At 36.1% G+C, this 20,634-nt stretch overlaps 1 protein-coding gene across 4 annotated transcripts in view; it reads left to right on the plus strand.

Moving 5' to 3' along the window:
* PRR16 (proline rich 16) overlaps nt 1-20,634 on the plus strand; it is a 155,157-nt gene that overhangs the window by 81,869 nt on the left and 52,654 nt on the right. The gene's annotated exons all lie outside the window — the stretch shown is intronic.

The following is a 20,634-nucleotide window of genomic DNA, read 5'->3' on the forward strand; positions in this document are numbered from 1 at the left end:
ACTTTTTAATCAGAAATACTATTTAGTGGAAATATATCTGATGAAGAGAGACAATAAACAATATTGAATTTGAACCCAGTAAACCACTACAGAATAAAGGAAGTACACCTGCTCCTCTCCAGAAGAGGGCTACAAAGTTGGTGAAGGGTTTGGAGAGGAAGCTGTATGAAGCGTGGCTTAAGTCTCTTGGTTTGTTCAGCCTGGATGAGACTGAGGGGAGACCTCATCACAGCCACAGCTTCCTCACAAGGGGAGAAGGAAGGGCAGGCACTGATCCCTTGGCTGACCAACAACAGAATTTGAGAGAATGGCAGGAAGATGTGCCAGGGGAGTTTTAGGTTGAACATTAGGAAAAGGTTCTGCACCCAGGGGATGGTGGAGCACTGGAACAGGCTCCGCAGAGAGGAAGGCATGGCCCTAAGCGTGACAGTGTTCAAGAAGAGACTGGAAAATGTCCTCAGTCACATGCTGTGAACTGTGGGGTTGTGATACGCAGGGACAGAAGTGGAGTTGAAGATTCTTGTGGGTCCCTTCTGACTCAGGACATTCTATGATTCTTCCTTTAGGAAAGTAAAAAAACCTTGTTTTGTATGTTAAACACAATAAATCGTAATTGTACAAATTCTTTGATGAGTGTTCATCAAACCTACATACCTATATTTTGATACAATGCAATTTTTATACATTAGAAAGAATTAGAAGACCTGCATATTGTTTTGCAGTAGAGACCCTATTCTTAGAGGTTTTTGTACCCTTAAATAGACAAATCTGTCATTCAAGGCAGCCAAATTATTTTCTACAGGTTAAGATTCAGAATGCAGTAAAAAATATGTTTATAGAATCTTCCCTCAGAAAAAATCCTGGGCTTGAACTATGAGGTAGTAAGGGGCAAAGTAACTTCTTATTCACTGATCTGTCCCCAAGCCTGACAGATCAATGCAATGCTGCAATGTTGTTCCTCAATAGGATATCAGTTGGAAAGGGGTATCAGTTCCACCTCTCAGGTATCTCAGGAGAAATAGTGGAAAATGTATTATGTTTCCCAGGACTGGGAGCAAAATCTGCAAGCATTCTGTTACTTTTACTGATCCAGGGCAAGCCTTGGAGACTGGAGATTTTTTCCAACTTACATTTTAGTTCATACTTCTTGATGACAGAATCACAGAATGGTTGGGATTGAAAGAGACCTCTGGAGGTTCACCTAGACCAGATCATACAGGAATGTCTCAAGGTGGGTTTTGAATATCTTCAGGGAAGAAGACTCCAGCACCTCTCTGGGCAACCTGTTCCAGTGCTCTGTCACCCTCAGAGTAAAGAAGTTTCTCTTCATATTCAGGTGGAGCCTCCTATGTTTAAATCTGTGCTCACTACCCCTCATCCTATCTTTGTGCACCACTGAAAAAGGTCTGGTTCCATCCTCTTGACACCCACCCTTGAGATATTTGTAAATATTTATGAGATCTCTTCTCAGCCATCTCTTCCCCAGGCTGAACAGACCCAGCTCTCTGAGTCTTTCCTCATAAGAAAGATGCTCCAGGCCTGTGATCATCTTTATAACTTTTTGCTGGACTCCCTCCAGTAATACTTTGTCCTTCTTAAACTGGAGAGCTTAGAGCTGGACACAGTACTCCGGATGTGGCCTCACCAGGGCAGAGTAGAGGGGGAGGACAACCTCCCTCAACCTGCTGGTCACACTTTTCCTAATGCACCCTAGGATTCCATTGGCTTTCTTGGCCACAAGGGCACATTTCTGGCTCATGATCAACCTGTTGTTGACCATAAATCCCAGATCTTTCTCTGCAGTACTGCTTTCCAGCAGGTCCACCCCTAACCTGTACTGGTCCCCTAGTTATTCCTCCCTAGGTGCAGGACCCTACATTTGCCCTTGTTCAATTTCATCAGGTTCTTCTCTGCCCAGTCCTCCAGCCTGTCCAGGTCTCACTGAATGGCGGCACAGCCTTCTGTTTTATCAACCCTTCCTCCCAGTTTGGTATCATCAACAAACTTGCTTAGGATACACTCAGTCTCTTCATCCAGGTCGTTGATGAACAGGTTGAAGAAGACTGAACCCAGTACTAGTCCCTGGGGAAGCCCACAAACTACAGGTCTCCAACTAGGCTATGCACTGTTGATCACAACCCTCTGAGCTTTGTCATCTAGCCAGCTCATGGTCTATCTCACCATGCACTCATCTAACCTGCACTTTCTGAGGTTGCCTATGAGGATGTTGTGAGAGACAGTGTCAAAAGCCTTGCTGAAGTCAAGGTAGTCAACATCCACTGCTCTTATCTTGTCTACCCAGCCAGTCATACCATAAGAGAAGATTATCATGTTGGTCAAAGATGATTTCCCCTTGGTGATTCCATGCTGACTACTCCAGATAACCTTCTTTTCCTCCACATGTTTGGAGATGACGTCCAGAATGGCTTAGGAATAACATCTGCCAGCTCTCTCAGCATTCATGGATGGATCTCATCAGTGTCCATGGATTTGTGTACATCCAGTTTGCCTAAACGATCTCTAACCTGATCCTCCTCAACCAAGGGAAAGTCTTCCATTCACCAGAATTTCTCTGCTGTCTCTAGCGTCTGGGATTCCTGAGGGCTGGTCTTAGCAGTAAATAAGAGAAGGCAGCATTCAGTAATTCTGCCTCATCTGTACCCTCTGCCATGAGGGCACCCACCTCATTCAGCAGCGAACCTACGTTTTCCCTAACCTTCCTTTTGTTGCTGATATGCTTCAAAAAGCCCTTCTTCTTGTCCTTGATATTCCTGGCCAGATTTGCTTCCAAGTGGAACTTGACTTCCCTCACTGCATCCCTGAATATTGTAACAACCTCCTTATATTCCTCCCAGGTGGTCTGTCCCTTTTTTCCGCATTACATAAACATCCTTTTTCCACCTGAGTTTTTACAGAAGCTCCTTACTCATCCATGCTGATCTCTTACTCACTTTACTTGATTTCTTGCTCATAGGGATGCATTGGTGTTGAGCTTGGAGGAAGTGATGTTTGAATGTTAACCAGCTCTCTTGGACACCCTACCTTCTAGAGCCCTATCTCATGGGATTCTTCTTCCAGGCAGGACCTTGAAGAGGCCAATGTTCACCCTGCTAAAGTCCTGGGTTGTAATCCTACTTACTGTCCAGCTTCCTCCATGCAGGATCCTGAACTCCACCATCTTGTGGCTGCTGCAACTGGGACTACCCCCAGCCCTCTCATCTCTAACCTTGGTTTGTTAGTACAAGGTCCATCAGCACACCTCTTCTTGTTGGCTCCTCCACCATCTGTGTCAAGAAGTTGTCATCAATGATCCTCCTGGACTGTGCGTGCTCAGCTATGTTGCCTACCCAGCAGATGTCAGGGTGACTGAAGTCTCCCATGAAAACCACAACATGCGATTGTGAGGCTACTTTCAACTGTCTGTAGAAAGCCTCATCAGCTTCCTCTTCCTATTCAGGTGGCCTGTAGTAAACACGCACAAAAGCGTCCCCCTTGTTAGCTTTCCAATGTTCTAAAGTAGCTCCAAAGCTACAGTAAAGTCTCCTGCTTTCTTTATGCCTGGTGTCTTGGCAGCAGAGACTTTTCTAGTGCAGTCAGAGTAGAGGCCAACAGAGGAAACTTTTCTGCAGGCATGGCTGAACACCCAGTGCAGCAGAGACCACAAGCCAACAAGAGCTCTGTTTCACTGACACAGGTCAGCTTTGATGGCAGAAGAGGCCAGGGAGGCGGTGACTGGTCCTCAAGGTCTAGATAAGGTGTTTAGACTAGCAAAACTTTATAGCATGCAGCTGATCTGAAACATGATGCCTGATGTTACACCATTGGCCACAGGGTGGGCAGCACAGGGAAAGTGCTCAGGCTCGACTGCTACACGGGTCTCCCTGGTGCTTCCTGACGGATGTGCATAGTGCTGGTACAGGAGCTACACTCTTTCATGCAAAGATGCATTCTTGCATATTCTTCTCACTCTCTTGTAGAAAGCAAGAATATTATCTATCACTCAGTGATACAGTCACTACTTTAAAAGTTGTGACCTGTGTAGCTTTGAAGCATAGAGCAGCATTAGGACAGTCACCATATTTCTTCTTGGAGTTGGGTGCTACTAATGATTACTACGCTTTGAGGACTCTGAATTATTCTTACACTTTTACTTGCTAGGTGGGTGTTGCACATGCGTGGTATGATTAAATATGAAAATTTTAATGGCTTGTTTAATATTACTAGAGCAGTTACTTTGGTACCTCGCAGAGGTGCAATCTGGAATAGTGATGTCTAGAAACTGTAGCAATTAGTAAATTTCCATGTTCAGGTTTTATGAACATGAATACAGTGGTTTGTGCCCGTGACCAGAACAGAAGCTCAATGGAAAAAGAATTAATTTTCTTTTATTACTGCATATTAAGGAAATGATTTTTATTCATTTTAGCTATAGCTGCTTTGAAAGTTGACCCATGTAAATGTCAGTTATGCCTTGAACCAACATGGTTTTACTTTTGCTTTGACTCAAATGTTAAATATTTTGTACTGGACCAATGACTGCAGGGAAGTTGTTTGGCACAAGATAACAGTGAAATATCTGAAGAGCAAATAGGTGTGTGAAATGTCAGATACTGAGATCATGAAAACTGTGTTTAATTTTGTTCACATGTTTAATCAAAACAAGGTGGAGGATTATAAATAGTGTGATAGAAGTGTACAGTGTAATGGACAGTTGCAATATCTTCAAATAATGGATTTCAAAAGATTTTACAAGGCAATAGGAGTCAAGAGAAAATAGAATTCAATTTGATTTTCATTGAACATTGCTTCTCTGATGAAAATATTTCATAGCTCATGGATTTAAGACTGCTGTGTCTTCATTATTCATAATGAAAAGAAATTATTTCTCCCCTAACTTCTGAGATCAGAAGAATTAATTTTCACCTTTTTTGGTAGAATACACAAAATGAAATGTTGGAGCATAGTGTCTGTTTTTAGTAGAGAATTTGGATGAGCCTATCTGCTTTTTTTCATCTTTCTTTTTCAAAGCTTTTATTGAGAGAATGAAGTAGATGTATAAAGGAGCTGAACTGGGCAGAAAACTGGAAAGATGTAAAACCTAGAATTAGTATTTTTTTTTTCCTTGCTTATTAAAGATCCTGTGTGTTTGAAAGGCAGAGTGCTTTGTTCCAGCCATTAGGCTGGTCTTATAGAGATATTACTGCTTGCTTCTTTTTGTAAGTAAACACATTAATCTGAGAGTGAGATGCAGTTGGTTTTCTAGCTCAGCTGAGGGTTTTTTAAATTAAAGTCTGATGTATAGCTTTCGGTAAATTCTCCTGGTTTATTATGAATAAAACAAATAATTGCAGCCTGCCTTAAATTTGTATTCTTCAGGAGATTAATTCTCACAGCCTGGATTTATTTATTTGTATGTTCCTGAATTCTCTTATCTAAACCGTGCCCTTATATAGAAGGATTAAAGGTAACTCTACTGCTCTTACTAGCCATGGAAGGAACTGTGTTATCGGTGTGTTATTGTTAGTTGGTTCGTTGGTTGTTGATTTGGGTTTTTTTGGTTGTTGTTGTGTTTTTTTGTATGTGGTTTTGTTTTGTGTTTTGTTTTGTTTTGTTTTGTTTTCACTAGGGTTCACCACTTCCTACAGCTCCGGGAAAAAAAAAATACGGATTCTTTTGCTCAGCATTTCTCTCTTTCACTCCACCAGTAAAAAATGCCAGCATGGATGAATATGTTGCATATCTCCACAACAGCTTAGCTCATGGTTTCCTCTTATTATTGCCTACTTTATGCCATCATGATATTTTCTTTGTTCTCTTTCTGATTTTTTAGATAACAGCGCTAGAATTTGAGATTATACTTATTGCTGTGAGGATCCTTATTTTATCTATAGACCAGAATCTGATGTCAGTTAATAGAAACATACTGATTTAATTAAGGGAACTATGTCCTTATTTCATTATTTGAAATGTGGTTATACTTTTTTGACAGAAACCATAGCAGAGTTCCAATGCATAAAAGATTCAATCTTTTAGCTGTCAGGACTCTATTTTGCCTATTAACTCCATTTGTTCTAATAATCCTAGAAAGCCCATAAACAGTAATTAGATAGCACATATTTTACACAAGAGAAATGTTAGTCTTCTTTCAGAGTGTACAGTCTAAATGGATGAGAGATAAAGGGTATGGAGAAAAACAGTATCATGTAAAGATGAAGCTCCTTTCTTGAGTTAACACAACAGTTACATTTGTAGATCATGAATTATTTGAAGACATAACATCTATATTGAAAGCAATTGTGATTTTTTTTTCTGTCACAAACAGAAAACGAGTTGAAAAACACATTATGAATTATTCCTTCTGCTGCAATATCTGTGATTGGATAGGAGCATGTTCAATGAATTAATCGTGATGGGGTTTTTTGCATCATCATGGTGGTGTTTTTACACTTCTTAATCTGGAGGAGGGGGGAAAATTTGACCTTAAAAATATTTGAGGTAAAATCAAGAATGACAAAACTACCTGCTGTAATTGTCTAGAGAGTCATCATCAGTGAACACTTTTTTTTTTTTAATGGTTTTATCCATGCCAAAAGGCCGCTATTGTGACTCTTTGGCTAGAAATGTGGTTCAGCCCTCGTATGTTACTAACCAAGTGAAAAGAAAAAAATACAGTGATCACCGGGTTAATCAGACAAATTATAAATATTTGATGGCAGGTGTAAAAGATGCATATAATATTGCATATACTCATTTAACAATACTTGTACGATAATGTATATAAAACAAGAGAGAAGAGTTGGGGAAAACTTAAACATTTAAAAATCTTTGTGATGTTTTGCAGAGCTGCTTTTGTCTTAACTGTTCTGATGTTAAGAATAGTAGCAGTAACTATGATCCTTGTTCATACATTCTGGTTGTGTGTTTTTATCTCCTGACATTTTCTGTAGTACGTTCTGTTAAGAAGGTCGTTGGTGTATGTCATTATCACACTACACAGAAATAAACAATGAAATTAGACACAGATATTAAACAGTACATAGTACTAAGCTAATTTAATTAATTTAATTCCATAAGGGTTTAAATAATTTTCATTTAAAACTATAAAATAATTTGCAGACCTTGCTTTTTCTTTAAGTGTTTCACAATTGCTTTATTTTTCAAGTACAGATTATATTTTTGACTGGGTTTGCAGCACTTTCTTGTGTTAGGCATATATTCTCTGTACCTTGGTGTACAGGCCTGTTTTATGAGTGTGTACCCCGAGTATCTACATTTGCATCTTATGTTTGCGTTGCAAATGTGCAAACCTTGGCTCTAAAATTCTAGGTCTAGTATCAAAGTATGAATTAGAAATGTAAAGCTTAATTATATAATTTTCCTTTCACTAGTAGCCCAGAAAAGAAAAATATTATTTCTTCAGTGATAATTGATTATGTTGTATACAACAGATGAGATTTGTGATAAAATGTTAATGCATGTACAAGAACTGTTGTATGTAACCTCTTTTTTTTCCCTCCGGCCATGTTTTGTTGAACAGTAGCACTGCATTTTCAGTTGAAATAAAGCAAACCAAGATGACCTCCACAGGATAGCAGCAGAAGTCGGCACATTGTCTTTTTTCCTAGTGCTTCTCTGTGCATCCTGCCAACAGTACTGGAAAAATTCCACTATTTACATCTAAGGACTGCTTCAACACAATAGGTACAAAACATTTCATTCCTACTGCCACAAGTGCTTCAATTATCAGAAAGGGATTGGCAATTTTAAGGACAGGATGTGAGGACTCTTCAAAGTGGATTAGTAATGTGGGTGGCAATCAAAGAAATTATTTTGTACTTGAGGGATTGCATGATTAACCAGAGCAGAAGCTGTGCTGCTTGCCTGTTATATTTACTAAAAAAAAAAAAAAAAAAAAAAAGATATTCATGTCTTGTAAATTCCAGAAGACAATGCAAAAAGGAAGGTCCAGCAAACACAGAAGACTTATTTTTTTACCTATTCTCTCCATGGAGTTTGAGTCAGATTTTCCTCATATTGACATAGTAAATACAGAAGTAATTATTAATATACATAACTTTAACATAAGTATTGCATAGCTTTTTTGTTAACAACATAACTCAACTGAAAATGCTTCTATAGGGAAACCAAAAACCAGAACAAAGCTTCCAAGGCTAATTCTCAACAATTTGTTTCAAGGAGTGAATCATTTTGACCTTATCTTTGGTTGGAAATTTGGAGTAGCTTTGCTGTATCTTAACTACAGTTTACTACCCTGCATGACTGAGACAGGGCGTTGCTCCCCCATCCTGCAAACCAGTGTGTTCTGCAAATATGTTTGGAAATGGTGTTCTGTTCTGTGCATCAGTGTAGTCTATAACTGCAGTTTCCTGTTGAAATGCAACTATTCACTTACTGAGGGAAACACACCTCTCAGATTTCACCTTCAGCCTTTAATTAATACTTCTGGTAAGTTGTGTCTCTGTCTTACGTTAAAAATAGCAAAATTAACTTAACCCAAGGGAAACCTGTGCACAGATGCAGAGACATCTGAACTAAATACACAGGAGAGGGACTGGACCACAAGCAGTAAAAATACAGTGTCATGGTACTGAGTGCACCACCACATACCATGTCAGATGGACAGATTATCTTTTGAAAGTTCTGTGGTGCTAGGAGTTTAGATATGTTACAGGCATAATAGGCCAAGCTTCTTTGCATCTTGTGCAAAAGCGAGGAAAAACTTTCTGTTTTCTTATGTTATAACCTACCTGATGTTTAACCAGAAATAAAACTAGAACAGCATGTAATAGTGCCAAAAACATGAGCTAATGATCTTATAAGGACAAAAAATTATTAGTTGTTGCTTGAAAAACATCCACGGTATTGTGTTTTAGCACACTCTGAAACAATTACCTCCTTCAAAAGTACTGGAAATACCTGAGCTACAAATTTCCTGGGTTTTGTTTTGTTTTGTTTTCTGTTAGGGTGATTAATAGTACAAATGCAAGATTTGAAAACAGAAGACTTCCTAAATCCTAAAGGTATTAGATAAGCATTTTTAACGCTCAGCAAATAGGATGTGTATCTCATAGCAAACATTAGCTGTAAACTCTGCTCCTTCACCTTTGCTTCCTATGTATCCTTAATTTATGGTATTTGTTATTTTTTTAACTGGAAGACAGAAAGAAAGCTTTATTTCAAGCTCTGAAATAAGCGATTTTGATTAAATTCAGCTTTAACTGTACAGTAAGCAAACATCTATGTAAATGTGTAACATTAGATTACATTATTTACTTTGAATTTTTTTAAATAACTGTCTTGGCAATGTTCATATTATGCTGATGGGAATACTGTAATTATTGCAAAATCATTTAATTATATTATTTACTTAAAAAAAATCCTCAGCTACAGTTTGCTCTCATTCACTGTTTAAAATACATATAAATTGTACTTATAACTTGAAGAGAACAGAGTTATATATCTGCCTAAGGGAACAAAATGTTGAGAAGACTGTTTTGTTTTTATCTTTATTCAGATACTCAGCATATTGAATCAAAAAAGTAGTTGATGTCAAAGCCATGAAGAGCTGAGACTCAATGAACTTTTAAAGCATTTTGACATACATAATGTATACAGAACCAAAGATGAGATAAAACTTACTTTCATTATTTCCCTTATGCACATGTATAATTTTATTTAAAAGAATATGAAAAAATGTTATCCATAAATATTAAGATAGAATATTCTATAACTTTTTAATTAAGGTCTTTAAATATGTTGTGATGCATTGTAAACAGAAGTCATTTAACTTGGAGCAATAATTAAAAGGCAACCAAGTATTCATTTCAAACCTGCATGGTTCATAGCAATTACTCTCTTTAGTAGCAGGGTTTAGCTGATTCATTAGGATTATTTATTAATGGTATAAGCTCACCATGGGCTATCTCCTGTCATGTATTCTGCCACTACAACTAGATGGAAAAAGTCAAATTGAGTCCCAAGAAGCCTCCAGTAGGGTCAATATTACACATCTTTTTGTTCTATTATTCTTGGAACCATTTCTACAGCACACTTAGTTCCAGATGTTGCCAGCAGCTCATTGGGAGTGCAAGAGGGATAATATATCTAACCCATTTTTAGAGGTCTCAGATGAACAAGTTATACAACTTTTTAATAATAATCATCATTGTCAAGAACAGGGTTTTTTATCCAGCCAGACACTGTAACCCATTGCGTGAATAGAAACTCTTCCTTTCAAAAAAACCATATCAATAGAAAGAGTATTACAGGTATATCTGAAGAAAAAAACCCTACTGTATTAGTATGTTTTCACTGTAAAAAGCAGACGGTGCTGTTTCTTAATCTAAAATTTGCTTTGAACTTTGGATTTGTTCAAACTTTTAATTAGAATGAAATTTAATGGCTTGTGAAATTTGAGGTCGTGTTTTGAAGCCAAAAGAAACTAGTTTGAAATGTGTCTACTAAGCTAAATCCTCCAGTTCTGTTCAACTCTGTTGAAACTGTATTTTAATAAGTGTCCAACAGGCTTGGAATCAGTACTTCCAGATTAATGTAAATTCTTTGCACAATTTCACTTGGACTTAAATGTGGCTTTGGAGCTGTAACAGAAATGATGCAGAAATATTAAAATATGGAGGCATCTAGACTCAGAGTAGTATTTCACTAATAAAATCCTTTCAGTCAAAAAATCCTCCAGCCGAACATATAGTCTCCAAAAGATATATTGGCTGTTCGTGGGGAATGTCTTTTTGGTTTTGGAACAGAAGGATGTTTAACATTCATTTCTGGAGTCTCTGTTACACTGTCAGAGGAAAAGGAAGGGTGACGATTAATATTCTGCCTGGTGGTTGATGTAAAATTGAAGAAGCATACCTAGTGCTTAAGACTGGAGTTAACACAAAAGAATAGTAATAGAGTTGTTTACTAAGTTTTCAGAAAATTCTTTTGCATGTGCTACATATTTTAAATTCTTTTTCAGAGCTATAATGTTACAAGTTGTTTGTTTGTTTGTTTGTTTCTTCACAATAGCTGTTATTAATGTATCTGAAGAGTACCTAGGAAACTATATGATTACTTGAAATTTTAAATTTTTTAATCCTACAGGGGAACTTTCAGTTTCCATGGTGAACATTAATAGTTTGGGGATACACATACTTTAAGGAACTCCTACATGCTGTTCATAGTAATAGTTAAGAGCTTAGACGAATATTTAGCATTCATTTAAATTAACATTATCTGTGATTAGGCAAATCACTGTATTTGTAGTCATTATGAGCTAATGTTTGTAACCGAGGTTGTTATGTAGGGACTAAAATTCCAACATTTTATGGTGCTGCATTTTCAGCTGGCATAACATTTTTGTTTAGAAAACACTATAAATAACGAGAATGCACAGATTAACCATTCCTTAGCTTTTGTCAGCATATACCTATTTTCAATTGTGTTTACCTGTTTTGAGAGAGAAAAGCAGTAGTAAGCCGCAGCTTCTAAAATGCTGATTTAGGAAGATACTTCTGATCCAGGAGACACACCGAAGTCTCACAGCTGTGGTATTCTCTGGCCTCATTATACTAAACAAAAGAAGTCCACTGACAGAGAGTAGTACTGAAACATGTACACAAGAGTTCCACATTAATTCTCTTGAGTGTTTTACAGGGAAGCATTTTTACTTGTATTTACATGTGTATTTAAGCATTGAATGCTGATTAGCAATTTGTCTTTTAGATTTCATGATTTGTGCCAATGAATTAAAAAATTATGTATGCAGAAATAGTTGATCAAGTGTGTCCGTGTCCATCTTCATCCTTTTGAATGTTTTGTGTTTTCCTATCTAATAGCATAAAAATAGAGGTCTGTGGTCTTTGTGTTTTCGAAAATGTAATTTGTAATTCCACAAATTCGGGAGAAAATGTATGAAAGCCAAATAATAATGTAGTTGGACATTCTCCTTACCATAGTCTTATATTGCCACTTCCAGAGACAGGATAAAAAGTAGATTTCAGTTTCCCTAAAATGACAATGAGAATTGCTCCAGTACTTTCACAAACTTGATTGTTCAAACAGGCTATATCTACACTGTCAAACCTAAACTCGGAAGAGTACAAATAAAATAATAATAAAAAAGTAGAATTGACATCAGTGTAACAGTAAAGGGAAAATTGCTGATTTCCTGTTAAATTGCAGTTTTCTTTCTGAGTCATATGAAATTAAATTTTCTTTATATTTTATTATCTAGTCCTAATTCATTTCTCCAGTATTTAAAAACCTTTTTATTTAGTTGTGAGTCTTTTGTTGATGTTCAGAATGAGCTGTTCCAGATTTGTTGGGATCTGTTCTTGAACAATTCTCAGTAACACTGCTGCTCAGAGAGATATGTCTCCCACATATTATTTCAAATATGTGGATTGATTTGCTATGCTTACATAGTTTTGGGAGCTGCCTCAATATGGATAAAGAGGGGAGCAAAGGAAAGTCATGGCTGATAACTTGAGGTGAGACTTCTTTTTTAGTATTGAGTCTAAGTTACAGTTTGCCTTTCAGCTAGGGTAATGAGCTGTGTATGAAATCATTGCACTCCCTTGCCAGAGTTAAGACAAGTGTCATTTCTCTGAGTCTCTAGATGTGACATTAAAACAGAATTATTCCTCTTTACTGTTGTGAAATTAATTACTTTCCTATATTGCCAAATGCAAGATGATATGAGTATTTCACTGGAAGTGTGAAATTCTGTTACCGTTCATGAAGAATGCTGACTTAGTTCAGTCAATATTTTAGAACAGCTATTTTTTGGTTACAAATATTCTTTGCACTTGCTATTCTAGAAAGGGATTTTGTTGTTGTTGTTGTTGGTTCATTGTTTTTTATTTCTCAGGGTTTTGTTTATAATAATTTTATCAGAGTTCTTTTCTGTGTGACAGGAACTATAACTTTACTGTTCTTCATGCCACATACCTGCCTTTGTTGCTCTCTGATCTTCCAAGCAGTTTCCCTAGCAAACTTCATCCAAAAGGGTACACAGAGGAATTACCATGGCTATGTTAAGTTCTTAAAAGGGAACACAGAGAGCAACATACTTCCTTTTCTATTTATTTTTCAATTCCTTCGAGGAAAATAATCCTTTCTGATGGAAAGAACAACTGCATGTGGTTGCGTTTTTTTCTTTTATGTATGTGAGTTGTGTAAGCTTGCATAGGATTGTGACAGGTCTCACAGTAACCTTGCATTTTGTTGATGCTGCAGGATGGGTGACTGAACTATCTGAGATGCTACCATAAGAGTCATCCCCTGAAAGCTGAATTTCAAACCTGCCTGGAAGTGTGTATTAACTCAAATATCGGATTAATTCCTAGTGCTATTCTAGAATATTTCAGCATAAAGTGTTAAGATTATTTATTAATACAGCTTCAGATACAAAAATTCTGTTGGATACACAGTAAAACTTTTATTATAACATATTAGTGGTAGCAGAAGGACTGCTGGTGTAGCCAGCTGTTTGATTCTTTTGCTTCCTTGTGTAGGGCTATTACTCTTTGTTCTACAAGATTGAGAGGACTTGTTGCATAGCTGTGGTTTTACAAAACAGCTACAGAATTAAGTATCATGCAAGTCCATGGAACACTTTGTCTATAAAAGCTTCTGTGTTTTTTTCTCAAGCAAAAGAGGAGTGGGTGGCATGTCCATGTAATAAAGGTGGGAAACTGTAGGATATTGCAGATGCTAAAAACTTTTATGTGGGTTCAAGCAGAAAGGGGTATGTTCATAGTAGAGAAATACGTCAAGATCTACTTAAATCAAAATCTGTTAAGAGATCCTTGAAATTGAAATTATGTGAGACTGGTATAAGATTCTGCAGAAATATTTCTGTGTGACTTTTCTATTGTATTTTTGCACAAGCACCTGCTTTGTTGTAATTTTTCACAATATTATACTAAGTAGACCACTTATCTCTCCTACTACAGCTCTTCTTTTGGTTTCTATTTACAATTTTTCAGCTTACACAACTATATAAACTTGTTTTTAGTCTAAATTTAATTCCATTTCTCTTTGATCAGGAAGCTGTATTCACTGGGGATGGAGGGGGGTGGAGGGTGATGCACACGCATTGTAAAGTGGGCTGTGGCAAATGCAAAAGATATGACTGATGCTGGAATATAAGACCCTGAGAACAGGATCTTATTCTGATGTTATGCAGATTAAACTGTACTGGCTCTCTCACTGTTTGTAGGATCTCCCTTCTGTTTGTTTTTAGCTCTGTGGTGGTTCAGGTTTTACAGGCAAAGACTTGGTGGGGAAAAAGCTTCATTTATGTCCTGAGTTGTATCGAACATTCCGTTTTTGTCAACACAGGACTAGTATCTCTACAGGAAATAATGAAGTAAGTTGATGGGAAGGTACATAATTTGACTGCTGGTCATAAAGTTTCCTGTAGTAATTATAGCAAGCTAACAATTTCTGGTAGGATTAGAGATGCAATTATGAGATATTAGAGCTACTAACATAGCACGTTTGCCAGTGCCTTACTTAAAGACAAGAATGGCCTCTTTGTGATAGAACTGATTGCTATTTTATTGTTAGTTACATGCTGATTCTTCTGGCTTGTTACATAGTTAATTTTTGCATGTAAAGTGCAAAATTTATCCATGTCAAATTTCACAAGTTTTTGGAATTGCTTCAAAAATAATGGAATTTAGACATTTTTACTGCACTTATTTAAAATTAAAGAATACCACCTAATTTTGGTCCTTCCCCAGTAATTTTTTTAGTTTCGAGTAAGAAAGCAAAAACTTGTGCTAGTCTCGTGACCTAACTTGACTTTGATTGATTTACAATCAAGATCAGTAACTGCCTGTAACTATTTTCTAGAAAACTTCCAACAAACTGTTAAATCTCACAGCTGCATGCTGCTGTGGTGTAGAACCAAACAGTAATATATAGATTATAAATATTCCATCTCAGAAGTAATATCACAGCTATGTACCATTTCCATTTTGCTGATGCAGCTCTTTTTGGGAGGAGCTAGCCTGTAGAGAAACAAGTCATCCTAAAAAAGAAATCTTACTTATAAATCCATATGAAACTTTGAAAAACTTATGAAATGGTGAAAATGACTGGACTTCTTAGGAAAAAATGTAATTCTGGAGTTCTGTGAACTTACAAGTTTATGAATCTTTAAAAGTATGTTACTTTTCTTTCAGAAAAGCAATTTGGTTCTTTATTCAATGGTTGCAAAAAAGCACAATTGTCTGTGGTAGATTGAGTGCAGCTAGTGGTTTATATATTCATTGAATATCAGTACTTTACTGCCTTGTTTCCTGCTGCCTTTAAACTAGAGAAACGACAAACCTGGTGAAAGATTTATTGTGAGGAGATAATGAAACTCTCAGTAGGTTATATATGCGTTTGTGGATGTGTATCGCATAATCACACACTGAGAAGCACTGCAAAAAGTGTTTGTGACTGATTCTAGATACTCTTTTCAGACAAGTTTAAGGATACAATTAAGAAGTAAAAGAAACTGTTACTTTCTGTGTCGTGTTTAGTCTTATTGCCAAGTTAGACTCTTATAATGAGATCCTGGCATCCAGTAAGAAATATGGAGGTTTGAGTATCAGTCTAATAGAGTTAGAATATTCACCTATGAAAGTGCCTTAGCAGAGGAGGTAAAAAACAGACAAAACTTGTAAGTACAACTCAAAACACGGAAATATTAGCCCAGCATAAACTGCTTTTGATAATCACAAGACATTTTCTTGGACAAAATTCTCAGTTGCTTTAAACAGGGACTACAGTTTAAACTCAGTGGAAAAGCTATACTTTTCTGCTGGCTCTATATTTTTAAGCAATTTAATATAAGGGTTTGCTAACATTGAGGAATGGGGATAATTGTAGGATATCTTTGCATTGCAAATTGTTTGCAACTTCAGTGTCTTCCCCTTTGTTTTTTTTAAATTTTTTAATTTGTTTTGATGAGTGAGTAGCCTTTATGTCATTTTGACCTCCTTATTTGGATAGTACTGATGCCTTCTCTGTACACTGATGGTTGAAGCACGGAATTTCTGAGTCTAAATGCACATTGGGAAAGATTTTTTTCAGTAGTAGATAACCTAATCTTACTTCTATCTGCAACAAGGATATTTACATTTTCTGTAATAGTTTAATGTGCTGTGCACTTTCAGAGAGGGAAAACAGGGAGGAAAGTTGTCTCCAAACTGTAATCTTCACTCTCAGTTTATTTATGGTTCTGTCTTACAAATGTCACACAAATTATGTTCAAGTTTAATCTTAGTGAGGTGGCAATAAAAACTCATGTAATGTTACTATCAATCTTACATATTGCATAAATTTTAGAGTTGCACGTATAAACTTCTGCAAGCAGGCTTTCTCATAAATGCTCATAGAACTTCAGCCATTAACTCAAATATTTTTCAGCTCTTTTTTAGATGTATTCTTATATGGCATGGCTGCCTTTTCTTTCCTAGCTTCTTTTACAGTTTTTTTACTCTTGGGTATCATATTTTACAACAGTCATCCACTGATTCACTTTGGTTTCTTCAACTTCCATGCTGTATTACTTAAGGATATACAGAATGGAATCACTAATTTATTTTGCAGTCCCATTTTAACATCTAGTGATCTTCGCCTCATTGCGTGCTCTTAGTAACTACTACCTGGCAATTTGTCAGCATGAAGCAATCCTTGGTTACTTCATGTTTGCTTTTCTTCTTCCTGGTGGCTGTCTATCAGCTCCTGCACAGGTTCTTTATTTCATTTTTGACCTCTCTGGAATCTGGATTTTTTACTTCCACATATCCTATTTGATGAGCTTCTAATGATTTCTTATTGTGGATTTCATTTGCACTTCTTTGGTGGATATTATTCATAGTATTTATTTAGCAGAAAAATAACATTAAAATTATCTGACAAAATTAAGAACAAATTCCAGATTTAACCACAAACCTATCATTTTCCTTTTGGCTTTGTTTTGTTCTCATTCTTTAGTTTTTTGTGTACAACACAAACCAGAAAACTCTTGAAGCAGAGAGAAATGTATTAATATTGCTCATCTGTAAAACATCTCAAGCATCTACGTAAAGATCTGGATTTTGCCGGTATGAGGAATGTACACCTGATTACTTTATACTATCTTTTCAATTATATATTTCTACACTCTTTTAATATTCAATTTATTAGTTTAGCTATCTTGAGAAAACCTTTTGAAATAGTGATTTAAAGAAAAAAAGAAGTTTAAAAATATATCTTAAAGTATAAAAGTTAGTGCATTGGCAAGCAAGAACTCAACAGCAATAGTATTCATTTGCTTCACCAAAGATCGCTGGTCTTCCTACTGTCGTACAACACTATTTTTTTTTTTTCTTGAAGCTGTTATTGCAGTTAGGTGTTCAACAAGGAGGAAGCTTACAAGGTGAGTTAGTCAGCCCCTCTGACTTAAGTGTTTTAGAAGCACTGGTGCATTTGAGTACTTGTTTTCTAATTTGAATGATTATTTTTTTTCCCCAAGTGAGTGTCTTATGTAAAAACTCAAAAGAACAAGAAAAAGCAAAATAATTGTGAATCATAGCTCGAGTTGTACTTTTGTTGATTTTTTTTTTTGTAAATTGCTGTTATATACTGTTGATTTTTTAACACACCCCTGCTGTTTTGAGATGATATTTAATTCACATCAATTTATTGCTGATGCTAAATGGTGATTATAAATTATTATGTACATGTTTTATAAATGCTGTTGATCTTCTGTCTAGTTTAAGTATTACTGGAAAGAAAAGCTTGAGTGACTACATAAAAAAATAAATTAGTAGGAAAATAGAAAATAATTTTCAATCGGTATACTTGTGGTGAAGGATAAACATAATATCTGCATCAAATTTGGTTTATCCAAACAATTTATTTTTTCAGCTCATTGTGTGGTAAAGATACCCATTTTTTGTCAAAATAAAAAAAAATATAAAATACTACTACTAACAATAACAATAATAACAATAATAATAATGACAGAAAAGCTCCACACATATTTCTAAGGATAAAATGATACTATAAGGAGAGATTTGACTCAAACAATTTAAATTTCAGCATAAAATATTTTGAGTCTGTACAGGTGTTAACAGACTTTGGTTAATTTCTTGGAGTCAACTAGAGAAATCCAACTCCATCCCCACTGGGCACCTAATGTCGTCCAGTAACAACTCAGAACGGGGTTAGGGATTATCTGATTTCCTGATTCATTCAGGAGTGTCACACTGGATCCTACAGAGCTTGAAACCTCAGGAGATCACTGGCAGGGGAGAAGTGGGCGTCTCTGCAGAGCTCAAATCAGCTTAATGGCTAAGGAGTTCCTCAGGCTATAAAAGAGTGTCTCCCCCATGCTTGTACACGTGAATCAAGTCCTGTTTTATTCCAGAACTAAAAATGAACAGATACTGCACAACTAGAGCAGCTTTTTTGTTTCTCAGTATTATTTTACTTTTATAGGAAGCATGTTGTGAAATGAAGGCTATTTTTTCAACCAGTTTTTGCTTGTTTTGTTTTGTTTTGTTTTTTAACTACATCAGTTTCACTGTGTCAGTCACCAGTTCTCTGTTATGTTTTCATCTTATTTGATCTTTTCCTTCTGGGATGGAAACAAACAAACAAAAAAGAAATAGCAGTAAACAGAATCACAGTTTATGGTGGGAATCAATCTGGACAGATAAACTCTGTTGTTATGTCAGAGCTATTTCATGCTGGTTTTGTTTTACAAATAGGTAGGTGGCAAAAAAAAAAAATCTGATGTGTACTATATATATGCCCAGAGGGCAAAAGATAAACTCTGTAGTAATTTAATTTCAAGACCAGTTAATAACAGATTTTCCTGTTACTCTTGAGAATTTTTTTGCACTGTCAGGACAGTCTGAATGGATGCAAATTTTCTCATCACCGGGGTCTGCCATTTTGTGATAGACGTGTGCTGCATAGTTACAGTGTATCATCACACCACCAGTGGAATATCAACTTTAATGTTTCTGTCTCAAATAATAACCACCACATTTTATTTCTCTAGGATTACATTGCATGAACTACACAGTACTTTGTATAGTGTGGAACAAGGACAATCTGTGTTGCAGATGAGGCATAAAGCAAAGAAGCCATCCTTTGTGACTGGCTATGCTGAAAAAATATATTAAATTATTAGAATGTTGTGTGTGTCTTAAAATTGAAATGCATTTTTATTATTTTCTTCATTGGGAATTTGGTATTGGAAATTATGAGTGAATTTTACTAAGGTAAGGAAGATTTACTATGTTGTTTGGGTAAATTCTGTGAGATTTATCCATAGCTAATTTTGCAATAACCACGTCAGCAGTCCATGGCTGTTTTTTTCCTCACATGTGTGATGTTGATTTCCAAGGTCCTGTACAATTACAGGTACCCTTTGAGGGAACTATCATGGTAAGCAATAGAGGAAAATGAAAATTTGTTTTTGTTGGGAAAATCCAATAAAAAAACAAACCAATTCTTATTCTTGGCATTTCAATATAGCTCTTATTAAGCAATGTGAATCAACCAAGTATTGTAACTTCGTATTGTCTAATACTGTAATATAGACCAATGTAGTGTCACATGTACACACTATCCAGTAATCCTGTCTTAAGCATTCTTATGGATATACCTTTCCTTTCTCTCTTGCCTGCGGCTGTTTATCAGCGTCTTTTTTGTTTCTTTACTTGCCAAGGAGTTTGTTTGGTTTCTGTTGCATCAATCCCTTCTGTAGCTGTTACAGGTTATTAAAAGATTACATATTGGATTCCAGGAGAAGATTCAATAGTGTATTTAGCCATATTTAGGGAGACCCTAATATTTACACAAATCCATGCTAATCTTGCAGAGGGGTGTGTGAATTTCAGGCTTAGTGCCCAGAACATGACTGTATTTTCCTTGGACCTTTAGATTCACTGTTTCATTTTGAGAAGTTCTCTCTGCCTTGGTTTGCCTAAGTAAAGTAAGGTGACAAAGTTAGGTCTGTGAGTTCTTTTTCTTGTAAACTGTCTTTCCTTCTATGAATTTTGGGTCGTTTTACTACAGATGTGGTTTATCTGCCTTTCTTCTGAAATTTCCAAGAGTAGTTGTGTGGGAGATGTTTGGGATCTGACAGTTACCAGAGTTCAACTGTACCTTTTGACTTCTAGGCTAATACTTTAAATCCTGATTATTTGAGTGAATTAATGTCTGTCTTTTGAGGGTGTAATTTGTCTTTATTCTTAGCAAATAAATGAGTATTTTAAATTTTTTTCAAAGATGTTTGAAAGCTCTCTTTCTGAATCATGATTATCTGCATATTTGCTGTTTTCAGAAGAAGGAAAGCACTGAACTCAATTCTTGCTTATGAATTTTTATACATTTTATATTACACAACTGTTAGCTTCTGTACGCACAGTGGAGGTTAAAGTGCTCTTTCATTTTATGGTGGTTTTGCTTTCATTATTTACTGTTTACCACTGGGCACATAAGTGAGTTACTGGTTTGACTGAATAAAGAGTTGCTGCCTTCAGTAGTGATTTTTTTTGTTGTTTTTTTACAGTTAACATATGGCTTATACTGTTCTAAAATAGACTTATTTTG

Source organism: Patagioenas fasciata, chromosome Z, assembly GCF_037038585.1.
Source record: "Patagioenas fasciata isolate bPatFas1 chromosome Z, bPatFas1.hap1, whole genome shotgun sequence".
NCBI lineage: Eukaryota > Metazoa > Chordata > Aves > Columbiformes > Columbidae > Patagioenas > Patagioenas fasciata.